General features: G+C 37.3%; 1 non-coding gene across 1 annotated transcript; it reads left to right on the top strand.

The window, feature by feature from the left end:
- The first annotated feature begins 3,701 nt into the window (after positions 1–3,701).
- Positions 3,702–3,808, top strand: LOC146914743 (small nucleolar RNA R71). Its single transcript, XR_015017065.1, has one exon. It is a non-coding gene; the product is annotated as a small nucleolar RNA R71 (small nucleolar RNA).
- Positions 3,809–12,262: the final 8,454 nt, after the last annotated feature.

The raw sequence follows: 12,262 nt of genomic DNA, 5'->3' as shown, positions 1-12,262 counted from the left end.
CCTGGAAGGAGAATTAAGAAGTAAGTTACATGGGCAGCTCAAGAAGGGAAATACCTTCTCTAACACATACAAAAATGAATGGAAGGAACACCCCAACCTCAAATGCAGGGTCAGTCTAAGGGTAAGGCCACCAAAGCCCTAACTTTAGGCCTCCCAATAAAAAAAATATTTTTTATTAGATTTTACAAGAAAAAAAAGCCTCATATTCTAATAAAAAAGGTCTCATACATTCAATCTTGCTTTAGATCCCGTTTATTTTTTAAAATTATTAGGCTGACCCTACTCAAATGGAGCAAAAAGTTTAAACTTAATCCAACTCAAGGGCCTATTCACAATCAACAACAAAAGAACTTCTCAAGTTGAAGAAACTTTAAATCATTTCACGAAGACCACCCAAACTAACAGCTGGCTGTCCCAGATGAAAGTAAGTCAAGAAACATGTCAAAAATAAAAATAAAAATAGGCTTCCACTAAAAACCTTGAGACATAAATTGGTCCAGTTGTCACAATGGATGGCGAGAACATCTGGTGGAGCTTTTGGTGGCAATACTTGTGATAATTTAAAGAAAGAGACATGTAACATGATTAAAATGGGAAGTGGAAGTTCTATTCAAGTGAGAAGTTAAAACAATGAATAAAGGAGAAGAAAAAATTTAAAAACTAATGAAGACATTATCCCAATATCAGGAAGATTTGCAATTTTCCAATTTACAAATGGATTGCACAAGCTTCTTGATGGAAGGGTTGATAATGTTTTAGTATAGTTTGACAAATTGGTACTCCATATTGATTTTATTTATTTATTTTGGATATAGAGGAAAAATACCACGATTTCTCTTTGATGTTTTAGTATGTTCTAACTACCACTAGAACCCTGATATTTAATGTTAAAACATGTTATCTCACCTCTTTAATGGAGGGTCAGGATCACACATGACTAAAAAGTCACAGGAGACAATCATCTCCCGATAAATATTGAATTCATAAAGGTAGTGATCCACTCAACCAATGAGAAAGTGACTTTTAGTATGACTTATGAAGGAAGTGATCATGAAATAACTCATTTCTTTCACATTGGAAGTAAAAACAATTGAGCTTAAAAATTCATAAGTGAAATTCTCATAACCCCTCATAGGTTTCAAAATATCAGTCCAACCTAGCTTTCCTATCAACCTATAAACATCATCTCTAAGCTCTAGCACATTCAAAGTGTGAGAATCAAGATATCTAGAAGGATGCAAGGGTTTAGAGATTAGAATTTTATACCTATCCCTTTGTTTGTTATCCTTAGAGTGGATGCCATGATTCTTTGCTTGTGCTTGCCTCTTTGAGGGAGGTCCTCCGGAAGAGCTTGCTGGTTCCTTGCCACTTCTCCTTGAAGCCATTGACCTTAGGTTGAATTTGTGTGGTTTGGGGGAAGGTTAGGGTTTAGAAAGATTTTTAGTGGAAAAGGTCGGTTTAGGTTTGGGGTTGATGTTTGAGTAAGATTTATGAGTTTGGGTGCTTAGATTGGTTAAGAATTTGTTGGTTTTTAGGTTAGGGTTAATGGATTAAGGGTTTGGTGAATTATGGGTTTGGGTGGATGAAAGTTGTTTTTGATGGAAGGGTTTTGTTTAGAATGAAGTTTAGAATGATTTGGTGAAAGAATTGAGTGAATTGGTGGAGTGTTGATGGAGATATGAAGGTTTGAAGGTGTATGGTTATGGAGGTTTTAGAGAGAAGTTTAAAAGATTAAAGAGGTTTGTGGTTTAGAATGAGGAAGAAGAAAGAAAATTTTGTGGTTATATTGGTCTAGAAATCGGGCACGGCCGTGCCACCTATTGGCATGGGCCGTGCCAACCTTCTGGAGTTTGGGGTTGGTTTTTGCTTCACAATCTAGCATGGTTGTGCCAGCCTCAGCACAGGCCGTGCCAACCTTCTGGTCCAGGGGCTTCAAAATTTTTCAATTTTCTTGAATCGTATTCGGACAATTACCTACAAAACAACTTAAAACAAACAAAAACAAACAAAACAAAAGCAATTATATGCGTGGGTTGCCTCCCACGAAGCGCTCGTTTAAAGTCATTAGCTTGACGGTTAGAAAAAGTCCTTAGAATGGATTGAATAGATCATGTTGTGTAGATGACGCTATGAAGCGTTCTTTCACATTATGATCTTTAAGCAATGCACAAGAATAAGGAGCGGGACCTTTCATAACATTTTCCAACTCAAAGCCTACCATTTTATCACTCACTTGAAAGACAATCCTACCATTTTTAACATCAACTAGAGCTCCCGCAGTCGCGAGGAAAGGTCTACCTAGGATTATAGGGACGTCATCGTCCTCTTCAATGTCAACTACCACAAAATCAGCTGGGATGTATATGCCTTCTATCTTAACGGGTATGTCTTCAACAAAACCAACTAGATTTATAGTAGAGCGATCAGATAACTTCAAGACCAACTCGGTAGGTTTCAACTCTCCTATTCCCATCCTTTTAAAGAGGGACAAAGGTAGCAAACTAACACCAGCTCTTAAATCACATAAGGCTTTGTTAACGGTCTCACTCCCAATCATACAAGGTATGGCAAAACTACCTGGATCTCTAAGCTTAGAGGGTGTCTTTTGGATAATTGCACTAGTGTCCTTAGCTAAAGCTATTGTCTCACTATGCTTTATAGCCCTTTTCTTTGAAAAAATTTCTTTTAAAAACTTAGCATATAGAGGCATCCTAGACAAAGCTTCCGCAAAGGGGATCTTAATGCAAATTTTCTTGAGGATGTTGACAAATTTATTAAATTAACCCTCCAAGTTAAGCTTAGCAAGTTTTAAAGGGGAAAGAGCTATGGTCTTATCAAGTGGTTTCTCAGTTTTCTCACCTAAAAGCTTGACACTTTCTTTCTCAATGTTTTTAACCATAGCAATAGTTTCTCCTAACTTACTACCCTCAACATAAATAGCATTAACATGAGCTTTAGGGTTGGCTTCGGTGTGACCAGGAAACACTCTTGGTGTTTGCGAAAGGGTAGCCACTTGTTGGGCTATTTGGGAGATTTGTGTTTCAAGCATTTTAGAATGAGTAGAGATAGAATCAACTTTGGTATTGAGCTCGGAAAGAGAATCATTCAGAAATCTGGTTTGGTTTTTAAGTTCTTGAAGTTGTTTATTTTGGTTTGCAATAGAATTTTCCAAAAAAATTTCCAAATTAGATTTCTGAGCGACTCTTTGGTTGATTGCATAGCCAGGTGGTGCTACTTGTCCATAGGGATTTTGATTTTTATAAAAGTTTTGGTTTTGCCTCATCCCTTGGTTGTATTGAGCATAGTTCATTTGCTCAACACCATTAATAGCACTACCTAGTTGGCAATCAACACCAATATGACCAGATATACCACATATTTCACAAGAAGGAGATGCAGAAGTAGAATTGATGGCACTAACATTTAGAGTTTCAAATTATTGGGTTAGTGCATCAATCTTAGCAGTAAGGTGATCATAGTTAGAGACTTCGTACATACCTGCCTCCTTTTTGGAGGATGAAGAACTAGTGATGGCTCTCTCGTCGGTCCACTTGTAATGATTTTGAGCCATGTCTTCAATCAAGGTGTATGCCTCCGTATAGTTATTGTTCATTAGAGCTCCACCTGCATCTGCATCAACAGACATCTTAGTAGTATAAGACAAGCCATTATAAAAAGTGTGGACTATGAGCCACTTCTCTAAACCATGGTGGGGACAAAGTTTAAGCATTTCTTTGAAACGCTCCCACGCATCATAAAGAGACTCCCCATCTTTTTGATTGAACCGTGTGATTTGGTCCCTTAGTTTAGCAGTTTTAGAGGGGGGAAAGAATCGGGCAAGGAATGCTTGCCTCATTTGATCCCATGAAGTAATGGAACCGACTTCAAGGGAATGGAACCAAGCGCTAGCTCTATCCCTTAAGGAAAAGGGAAAGAGATGAAGTCTTACAGCCTCTTGGTTCTCCTTTAGGGTTCCACTAATTCGTAGGAAAACAGAGATGTGAAGATTGGGATCCTCGACGGGGGATCCCAAAAACTGATTTTGCTGCACCAAGTTAAGAAGGGCAGGCTTAATTTCAAAGTTGTCATCCTCAACCTTTCGGTACACAATAATAGCTTGTGGCTCAGCCGTAGACGACGTTGCATACTCTTTGAGAGTGCGATCAGCCATGGCGGTATTATTTCGTGCGTCTCTCTTTCTTCTATGTAAAAACCTTTCGATCTTGGGAATGAATACCACTCGATTTCTGGTTTTTCGCATAAAAAATTGAGAACCCAAGAAGTTAATGATACAAAAATAAGAAAAGAAAAAGGAAAAGAAAAAGAAAAGAAAAAGAAGAGATTTCTAATCAAAAAGAAAAAGTTAATTAAATTAGTTAACTTCCCGGCAACGGCGCCAAAAACTTGATAGGCCAAACTGCAAGGGCACGGTCTATCGAAGTAATAGTAGTAAAATAGAGTATTTTTTATATCCCGCTCGTCAGCTAATGCAAATTTTGTCTGTTAAATGTATCAGAGGACTAAGGTTCATGGAAAGCGAGTATGATGAAAATTTTAGGTACGACGGAAGATAATATTATGTAATATCGGTCAAGTAAGGATTTATGTATCAGTGTCAAGCTAAATGCGACCGAGACAAAGGAAATTTAAGTAATTTCGCACAAGGGAGTATATAAGTATGTTTCGGCACCAAATACTCATTTTCCCATTTTATTTCTCTCTCTAGGTTTTGAGGAAATATTTCTCTCCCCCTTCTCATTAGACTTGCGCCCTCCCTCTCTCTTTAAAGGCTTCCAAACTTCCTCCAAAACATGATCAAGCATGGATTAAGGTAGATTATCAAGCAAGAAACAAGTGGAGGAAGAGATTAAATCATGGTTTGGTGGAAAGAGCTAAAGATCAAGAATGAAGAGGAAGCTAGGGTTTGATGCTTGATGCTTGAGAAGTTGCAAGAAACATGTTTAGGTGAGTTCCTAGATAGTTTTTCCTACCTTTGGGTTGTGCAATTCTTGTGAGAAAACATGATTTGTATAAGTATGTAAGTTAGGGTTTTAGTACCCCTTTTGCCATTAGTCATTGAAATTATGTTGTTTATTGTTATGTATTTGTTCTAAGCTGTTTTCTATGTATTCTAAGTGGTTTGTGTGCATTGGAAACTTAATTTTGAGGTTTAGAGGTCAAAATTACGAATTCTGCAGGTCTGGTACTGAAGAACCTCGCTTAAGCGAGATGAATCTCGCTCAATCGAGATCAAGGCAGAACCGAATTAAAATCTCGCTTGGAATCTCGCTCAAGCGTGATGAATCTCGCTCAAGAGAGATTTCACAGCACAACACTTTTTACAAGAAAATTCATGAAATGCAGTGGTTTCGACCAAGCTTTTCCCTGCAGTCTCTTATAACTTTAAACACCCCTCAAAGTCAAGTTATCATTGCACATTTCACCTAAGGATATTGGTAAAGAAATGCATTAACAACATCATGAATTTCAATGACGAATAGCACATGAGATGTTATGATAGGCTATGCAATACATCCGGTTATTGATGTATTAAGAGGGGGAATGGAACTAGAGCCTCGACATAGTTGTCGAGAGCTAGAATGATGATCATGAATATTTATGTATGTTAAGATGCTAGGAATATGAATGCCTATGAAAGTAAGACGCGAAGTATATTCTCTTCGCACATGACTAAGAATGATATAGTAAGCATGTTAAGTCGTGGATTGATTAACTAATCTCTCCACTATGTTTAAGAATGTACAAGTATGAAATTTACCGCTAATCGGATCGATCAAGGTTCCGAGGTTAACATGTACGCATGAATAGGTTTAACCTTCATGATTAGCAAGACCAAGACTTAAATAACGTAGGTTTCATGTCTCTTGCTATCCACGCCAGGGGGATACAAGGGGTTCTCATGATGAGAATGGTTCAAGCCGTAAGGGACCCGCATGTCACTGAGTAATCAAGATGTAGGTGTTCGTGTCTCTTGTTATCCACGTCAAGGGGATACGAGAGGTTCTCGACCCAAGGGGAACGATTCAAGCCGTAAGGGACCCGCACGACACCGAGGGAGTCTGATGTACCCTTGCTAGGTTTCATCGGTCATGTATGGGATTGTTCTTGGGGTTACTCCACCCGGGGCTCTCCGTAAAATGAATTAAGATAATGAATGTTTGTTCAACGCTAACATAATGAATGAACTTATGTACGACCATGTATGTTATGTTTATGCAAGTATGATTTCATGTAAGATTAAGTTAAGAGCAAGAGCATGAGATTCTATAAGACAAGTGCAAGTTATGTATAGAATAAGTAAAGAATGTTATGCCGATGACGATCTTAGGTTTCCCCTAATCGTCCGATTTAGAATTGTGTCATGATTATGCTATGCTTAGGCCTCGATACGTGGTACATATTCTTGGCAATTCGATTTTAGTTTCCCCTTAACCGCCATGACATGTATAGGAAGTGAAGCCTATAACAAGTTGAGATGAGACTATGACGGCCCTAGCATGCACGACCGTCTAGTATGCAATTCCACACACACGTATAATCAACCGCCAGGTTATATTGTAGACACGAGGTGATCGTAGGTTTCCCCTTGAGGTTGCCTATAGCCTAGGATTTAGGAGAACTCACTGAGACATTATGTCTCATCCCAATCCTTATTTGTTTCAGATAAACAGGTTAGATGGCAAGCTAGTAGCCGAATGGATGTTACGACAAGTGATCGTTCGTACCCGCAGCAGGATGTTAAGGATATTCGAGGATGTAATTATTACACTTTAGAAAAGAAGAGTAGTATTATCATTGTACGAACGCATGATGTTGTATATAATATTCATTCGAAGTTTTTATGTTGTAAATTTTTAATGTATATCCAGTACTAAACTAACACACATGCTAGACTTTCTAGATACGTCTTGTATGGGTGTTACAATTTGGTATCAGAGCAGGTCAATTCAGATCGTGCCATGGGTCATTAAATTACAACTAAGGTAGTGAGACCATTGGGTTCCGGGTAAATGTTTTAATTGTCGTTGTTAGTTGAGCCTGATCAACTCAATTTGACATTCAACAGTTAGAACCGATGCCTGAGAGCTGAATAGGACCCAGGAGGAACAAAGTATGTGCTGAAGAAGAACTGAGAAGTAAGAACTCGGAGCGAGTTATAGTAAGAGTTTTATCGTGCCAATAGGTGGTCGGTGAACTAAGCAAGTATAAGTGTGAGTTCTCCGGGAGTGCAAGGCTACAAGAATAGGAGAAGTCGACATGTGATGATGGAATCAGTAAGCTCTCAGGGATTAAAACATGAGGACGAAGATAAAGATCTATATGTTCAGTGTGAATAAGGTTCTAACAATGAATGATGAATGAGTTGACAGAGAAATAAGTTAAGCCGTTCTTAGCGGATGAAGTTAAGGTTTTATGTGGAAGTTTTATGTTAAGTTCCATGATAAACAAGACATTAGTTTCTAATGTGCCGTGAGTTGAATCGATTGATGTTAATGCTTGCCATGCAAAAGTTATAGAATTGCTTTTATGTAAAATATGATTTCTGGAAAACTAAGCTGAAGAAACTCACCAATAGCGAAATTTTCGCTATTTGCAAAATTACTCCAGAGGATTTCGCTGATAGCGAACCTGGGGCAAAATTTCCAGTTTTTTCGAAAACTGTCATTTCGTCTCTAGGGCCTTAGTAGCTATTAGGGGGTTGTTTTCACAATCTTTTATGCAACAAACACTCTCTATAACATCAAGTATCGAATGCACATCACACCCTATGATTTCTAAGGAAGAAAATGCATGGACAAGTATTAACGGAATCAATCCGGTTGAAGATACCATTAGAAGTTAACGTGGCAAGAGCTGACGAAGAGCTTGGGTCAAGAGTTTTAAGGTTTCGGCTTATGGAACGGATAAAGTGGATGCAAAGTCACGAGATGGAAAGTAAATTGGTAAAGAGTTAAGTGAAGTCACAAGATTTTCAGATTTAATGAAGTTATGAGTATTCCCTCGGACCTATGTTTTGTTTAATTGAATTGTTGAAGCTCGTTATGATGATGAATCATAAAGTTTACTCGAGTTTAGAAAGATATATGCATATGGGTGATTGAAATTGATATTTTTGAAATTCAAATGAAAATTTTGTAGGTACTGGTTTGTTACGATTCGCGTAGAGTGGGCTAAACTAACTAGAACCAAGATTTGATGGCACGTATGTGTTATCAACTTGTTCTGTAATTTTAGAGTATCGACTGGGACCTATGTTCGGTATATGTTTATTTATAGTGGAAAATCATCAACGACAATGATCTGTGTGTTATAACATAAAGTTTTCTTAAAGAAAGAAATTAATGAGCAAGCATTAGTTGATTACGCAAAACATAGTATGCGAGAATACAAGGATGCAATGAAGCAAGATCAAGAAAGGCATGTATAATTTATGATGAATCTACCATGAGAATTCGAGATTACTCGGAAACAAGTTTAGGTATGATAAGTATATGTCATGAGGTAAACCCAACCAGTGGGAATGTGAGGTCTATCCCCAAGTAAAATAATATGGTAATGCGATAAGTCTATCGTGAGATTCAATCTTACAAGGTATTGTGAGGTGCAAGTTTGTGGAAATGGTTGCTACTTGAAAGGTTTTGAGAAAGGTTCAAGAAGATGATGCTCATAAGGGAAATAGAATGTGAAGTTTCAACCGTCTCAATGGATTAGAATATTGGTTAAAGTCAACTGGTGGAAATCAGAGTGGTGCAATGGAATGTTAATAGATAAAGTTTTCGACAATAACCATGGAACAGGAAACTTGATAGTAAGAGTCTTCTTGAGAAGCAATATGGGACAAGCGAGAAGCTCAAGAAATTTTAAGTAAGCAAAGAGATTAATACGGACAGTGAAGGATATGGCAAAGGTATAATGGATGCGTCGTCACCAAAGTAAGGATAGGAAAGGCTAGAGTCACAACAAATTAAGAGTATGTGCTATGATAAGAGAAATACATGTAAGAGTCAAAAGGTTCCTTTTTGTGACTCAAAGTAATGATTGAATTATCAAGTTTCGAACCGGTATTAAAAGGAGAAGTGTCATGCAGGAGAAGGTAACAATATGTGATCGTAACCGGATATGATGTTTTGAAGATTCAAGTTTATTGTTCTTAGAGCGAGGAAATGAGATATTGTTATGAGGGTCAAGGATCCTATATGATTTATGTTATGCAATAATGTGAGTCTCCAAGATATGTATGTAAGTCAAGAAAGTATAAGAAAGAAGTTACTTTCGAAGTTCAAGAATTTCATTATGGAAGGTGTTTTATCTTGGTTTTCGGGTGTCAAACATTGATTACATTTGAACCTTTTTAACCGGTGATATCTTATTTTTTCTTGGGAAGGGAAAAAAGTAAGCAAAACCCTTGAGAATCGAGGTCCGGGAGTTGTTTTCGCTACGGGAAGGTGTTAGGCACCGATAACGACTATAGTAACCTATAAGAACCGTCTTTACTTTCAACGCGCGCGCTTTATTTTTAAATGCTATTTGAAAAGTGATATTTACACCTAAGAGTTTACTAAGTCAAGAATTGGAGGGAGAAGAATGTGTTTGAATTTTTATTTTATTTGAATTGAAGGAATTTTGATTCCTTGCCTACGTACCCGTTTAAGGGATCAAATCCACCGTAGTTCTCTTCCAAAAATATTTTTGTTTTTTTGTTGGTTGATTTTAAGTTTGAAAATGGAATTTTGAAGAATGAGAGAGAGAGGCCTCAAAGGCATAAGATTGTGAAATTGTGAGATTGAATTAGTTATTTTGCAAAATGAAAGTCAAAGTATGGTTAAAATTCATTAAAGTTTGATTAAGAAAATAAAAGGAAAATCAATGGGATTTTGATCCCAAGGTTTATTGTGAAAATGATTTGAGTGATATTGTTCATGTTTAGTTGGAAAATGATTTTTCTAAGTGTAAAGCCTAAGCATTCATCTAAACATACAATCCTAAACATACATCTAAACATGCATATCCTAAGCATATACCTAAAGTCATCTATGTGATGTGTGTGCATGTGTCGGTGCTTGTGTCGGTGTACATTATTAGAGTCCATAGTCCATATTACATCATTGGCCTAGATACATTCTATGGTCTTGCAAGGAATTAAAAAGCATAAGAAAAATATTACAAAAATTCCTAAGTTTTACATTCTAATTCTTGCATGAATTTTAAGGTGTGAGAAGGATAGGGACTAAGAATATAAGATGGAGAATAAAATGCCTTATGGAATGCATGAAACATGGAATGGAGGAGTTAGTAGCACATGATAATATCAAGAAAATAAAGCAAGTAAAGGTTACTATAACAAAGGCAAAGAAATTACCACAAAACATAGCAAAAATGATGCAAAGCATAGCCTAAATTACACCACAAAATACAAGGTCCACATGACTCATAATCCCCACATTTTAGCACATCTTAAAGACATGAATTCAGACTTCAAAATGGGACCAAAAAGATGTGAGAGACCATGTATTTTAATAGTGAACTTAAGCATGTTTTTTCATCATTTATTCACAAACAAAACTTGCAAGCCAAGTAACTAAGCACAAGGCACACACCTATAGCAAAAACACATTCAAACAGCAACAAAACCTCCACAAATCATGTATCATGAATCAAAACCCTCCATCCAGAATTTAGGATCGAAATTGAACAATTTTCATAGGGTTTTTTACACAAAATTTCACAATTAAAGCAAGAAAACATCATACTATTTTTTTTATCAATTTTCAAACACAGCAATGATCATAAAAGGATCACAAAAGATAAAGAAATACGTATGAATTTTTAGAGAATTTTTTAAAAGGTTTTTGGACTACCAGGGGTACAGATAGCAAGATCCAGTTGCAAGGCACAAAACTGGGGGGGTACGCACAGCAAAAGGTCACACAGGCTTGGCAGTTGGGCCTTAAGACAGCAATTGGATCGGGTAGGGTTCAAACCATGGGTTGAACCAGTTTGAGGGCATATATAAGCAAGAACCGGTCCAAACCATCATTCTAGCCCTCCCTTTCTCTCTCTTACGTTCTGCAAACTCTCTCCCTCTCTCTCTAGGACTGGACGAAGAAGATGAACGGAGTGGTTTTCCGGTGTGGTGGCTGCCGGCGCCGCCGCCGCACTGGAAAGCGAAGCTTACTTTCCTTTTAAAAAATTTTATACCAAAATAATCCTCCTCTCTTCCTCTGTTCGAACTTGCAAGTAATTTTTAGAAACAACCACGCAATCGAGCTAGATCTACAATCTAAGTAGCGAAAATTTGAAGAGGAGAAAAAGAGAAAGGAGTACCAAATCGTTTATGCCTTTGAGGAGGTTGTTACGTGGCTACTTCGTTTAACTTCGTGTCGTCTTCTTTGTCTTTTGATTCTCTGGAAATTGCTTAACCCTAACTGCTTCAGCTTTTCGCAGATTCAAGGTTCTTTCCTTGTTAATCTTCGGTTTGAGGCTTGATTCGAAACCCTAGGGTTTTGGATTGGCTCGAATTGGAGTTTGATTCTGTTTTGTTGAACACTTTGTTTCGGTTTTGGTGGAACTGGTTCAATCTTGACGAATCTGTTTCCGTTGAATTTGACTTGATCTTGATGCTGGTTTTCTTGATCCTTTTCTTTTGCTCTTCAATCCTTCTCTTGTGATCGCATTCGTGCTCGAATTGCAAGAGGAAGGTTCGATGATGATGATTCTCGCAGAGAATCACTGAGAACCTTCGTAGCTTCGATCGAATTTGGTCAGAATTTGTTGAATTAGAATCTGGTTTGATGAAATGATTGTTGAAATGAATCTGTTTGTGGTTGAATCGATGAGAATTCGTATGAATTTGAGAGGATTTGGAGGATTTTGTGGTGATCTGATTCGGTTAGGGTTTGAAGATGGTGATGATCTTCATCGTGTTCTTCATATTTGTGGCTTTTTGATCTGTTTTTGTGGAGAGAGAGAAAGTGCAGTGTGTTTGTGTGAGTTGGCAGAAAATGAATGGGTTTTTTGACCTTGACTGATGAGTTGGCTTTTATAGCTGATGACTGGAATTCCTGGACCAATGAGAAAATGACACGTGGCATGACTAACTTTCTGGACAAATGACAAACCGACATGTGTACTGGACTTATAACAAACTTTTGGACCTATTTGCAATTATTAAAAATTGAAGGACTAAAATGCAAAAATAACAAAAGGACTAAAAAATAAAATTGGTAAAAAATGTAATTTG

Source organism: Medicago sativa, chromosome 6, assembly GCF_051527215.1.
Source record: "Medicago sativa cultivar Bolivia chromosome 6, Bolivia_mono, whole genome shotgun sequence".
NCBI lineage: Eukaryota > Viridiplantae > Streptophyta > Magnoliopsida > Fabales > Fabaceae > Medicago > Medicago sativa.
This window is presented reverse-complemented; position numbering and strand designations above follow the sequence as displayed.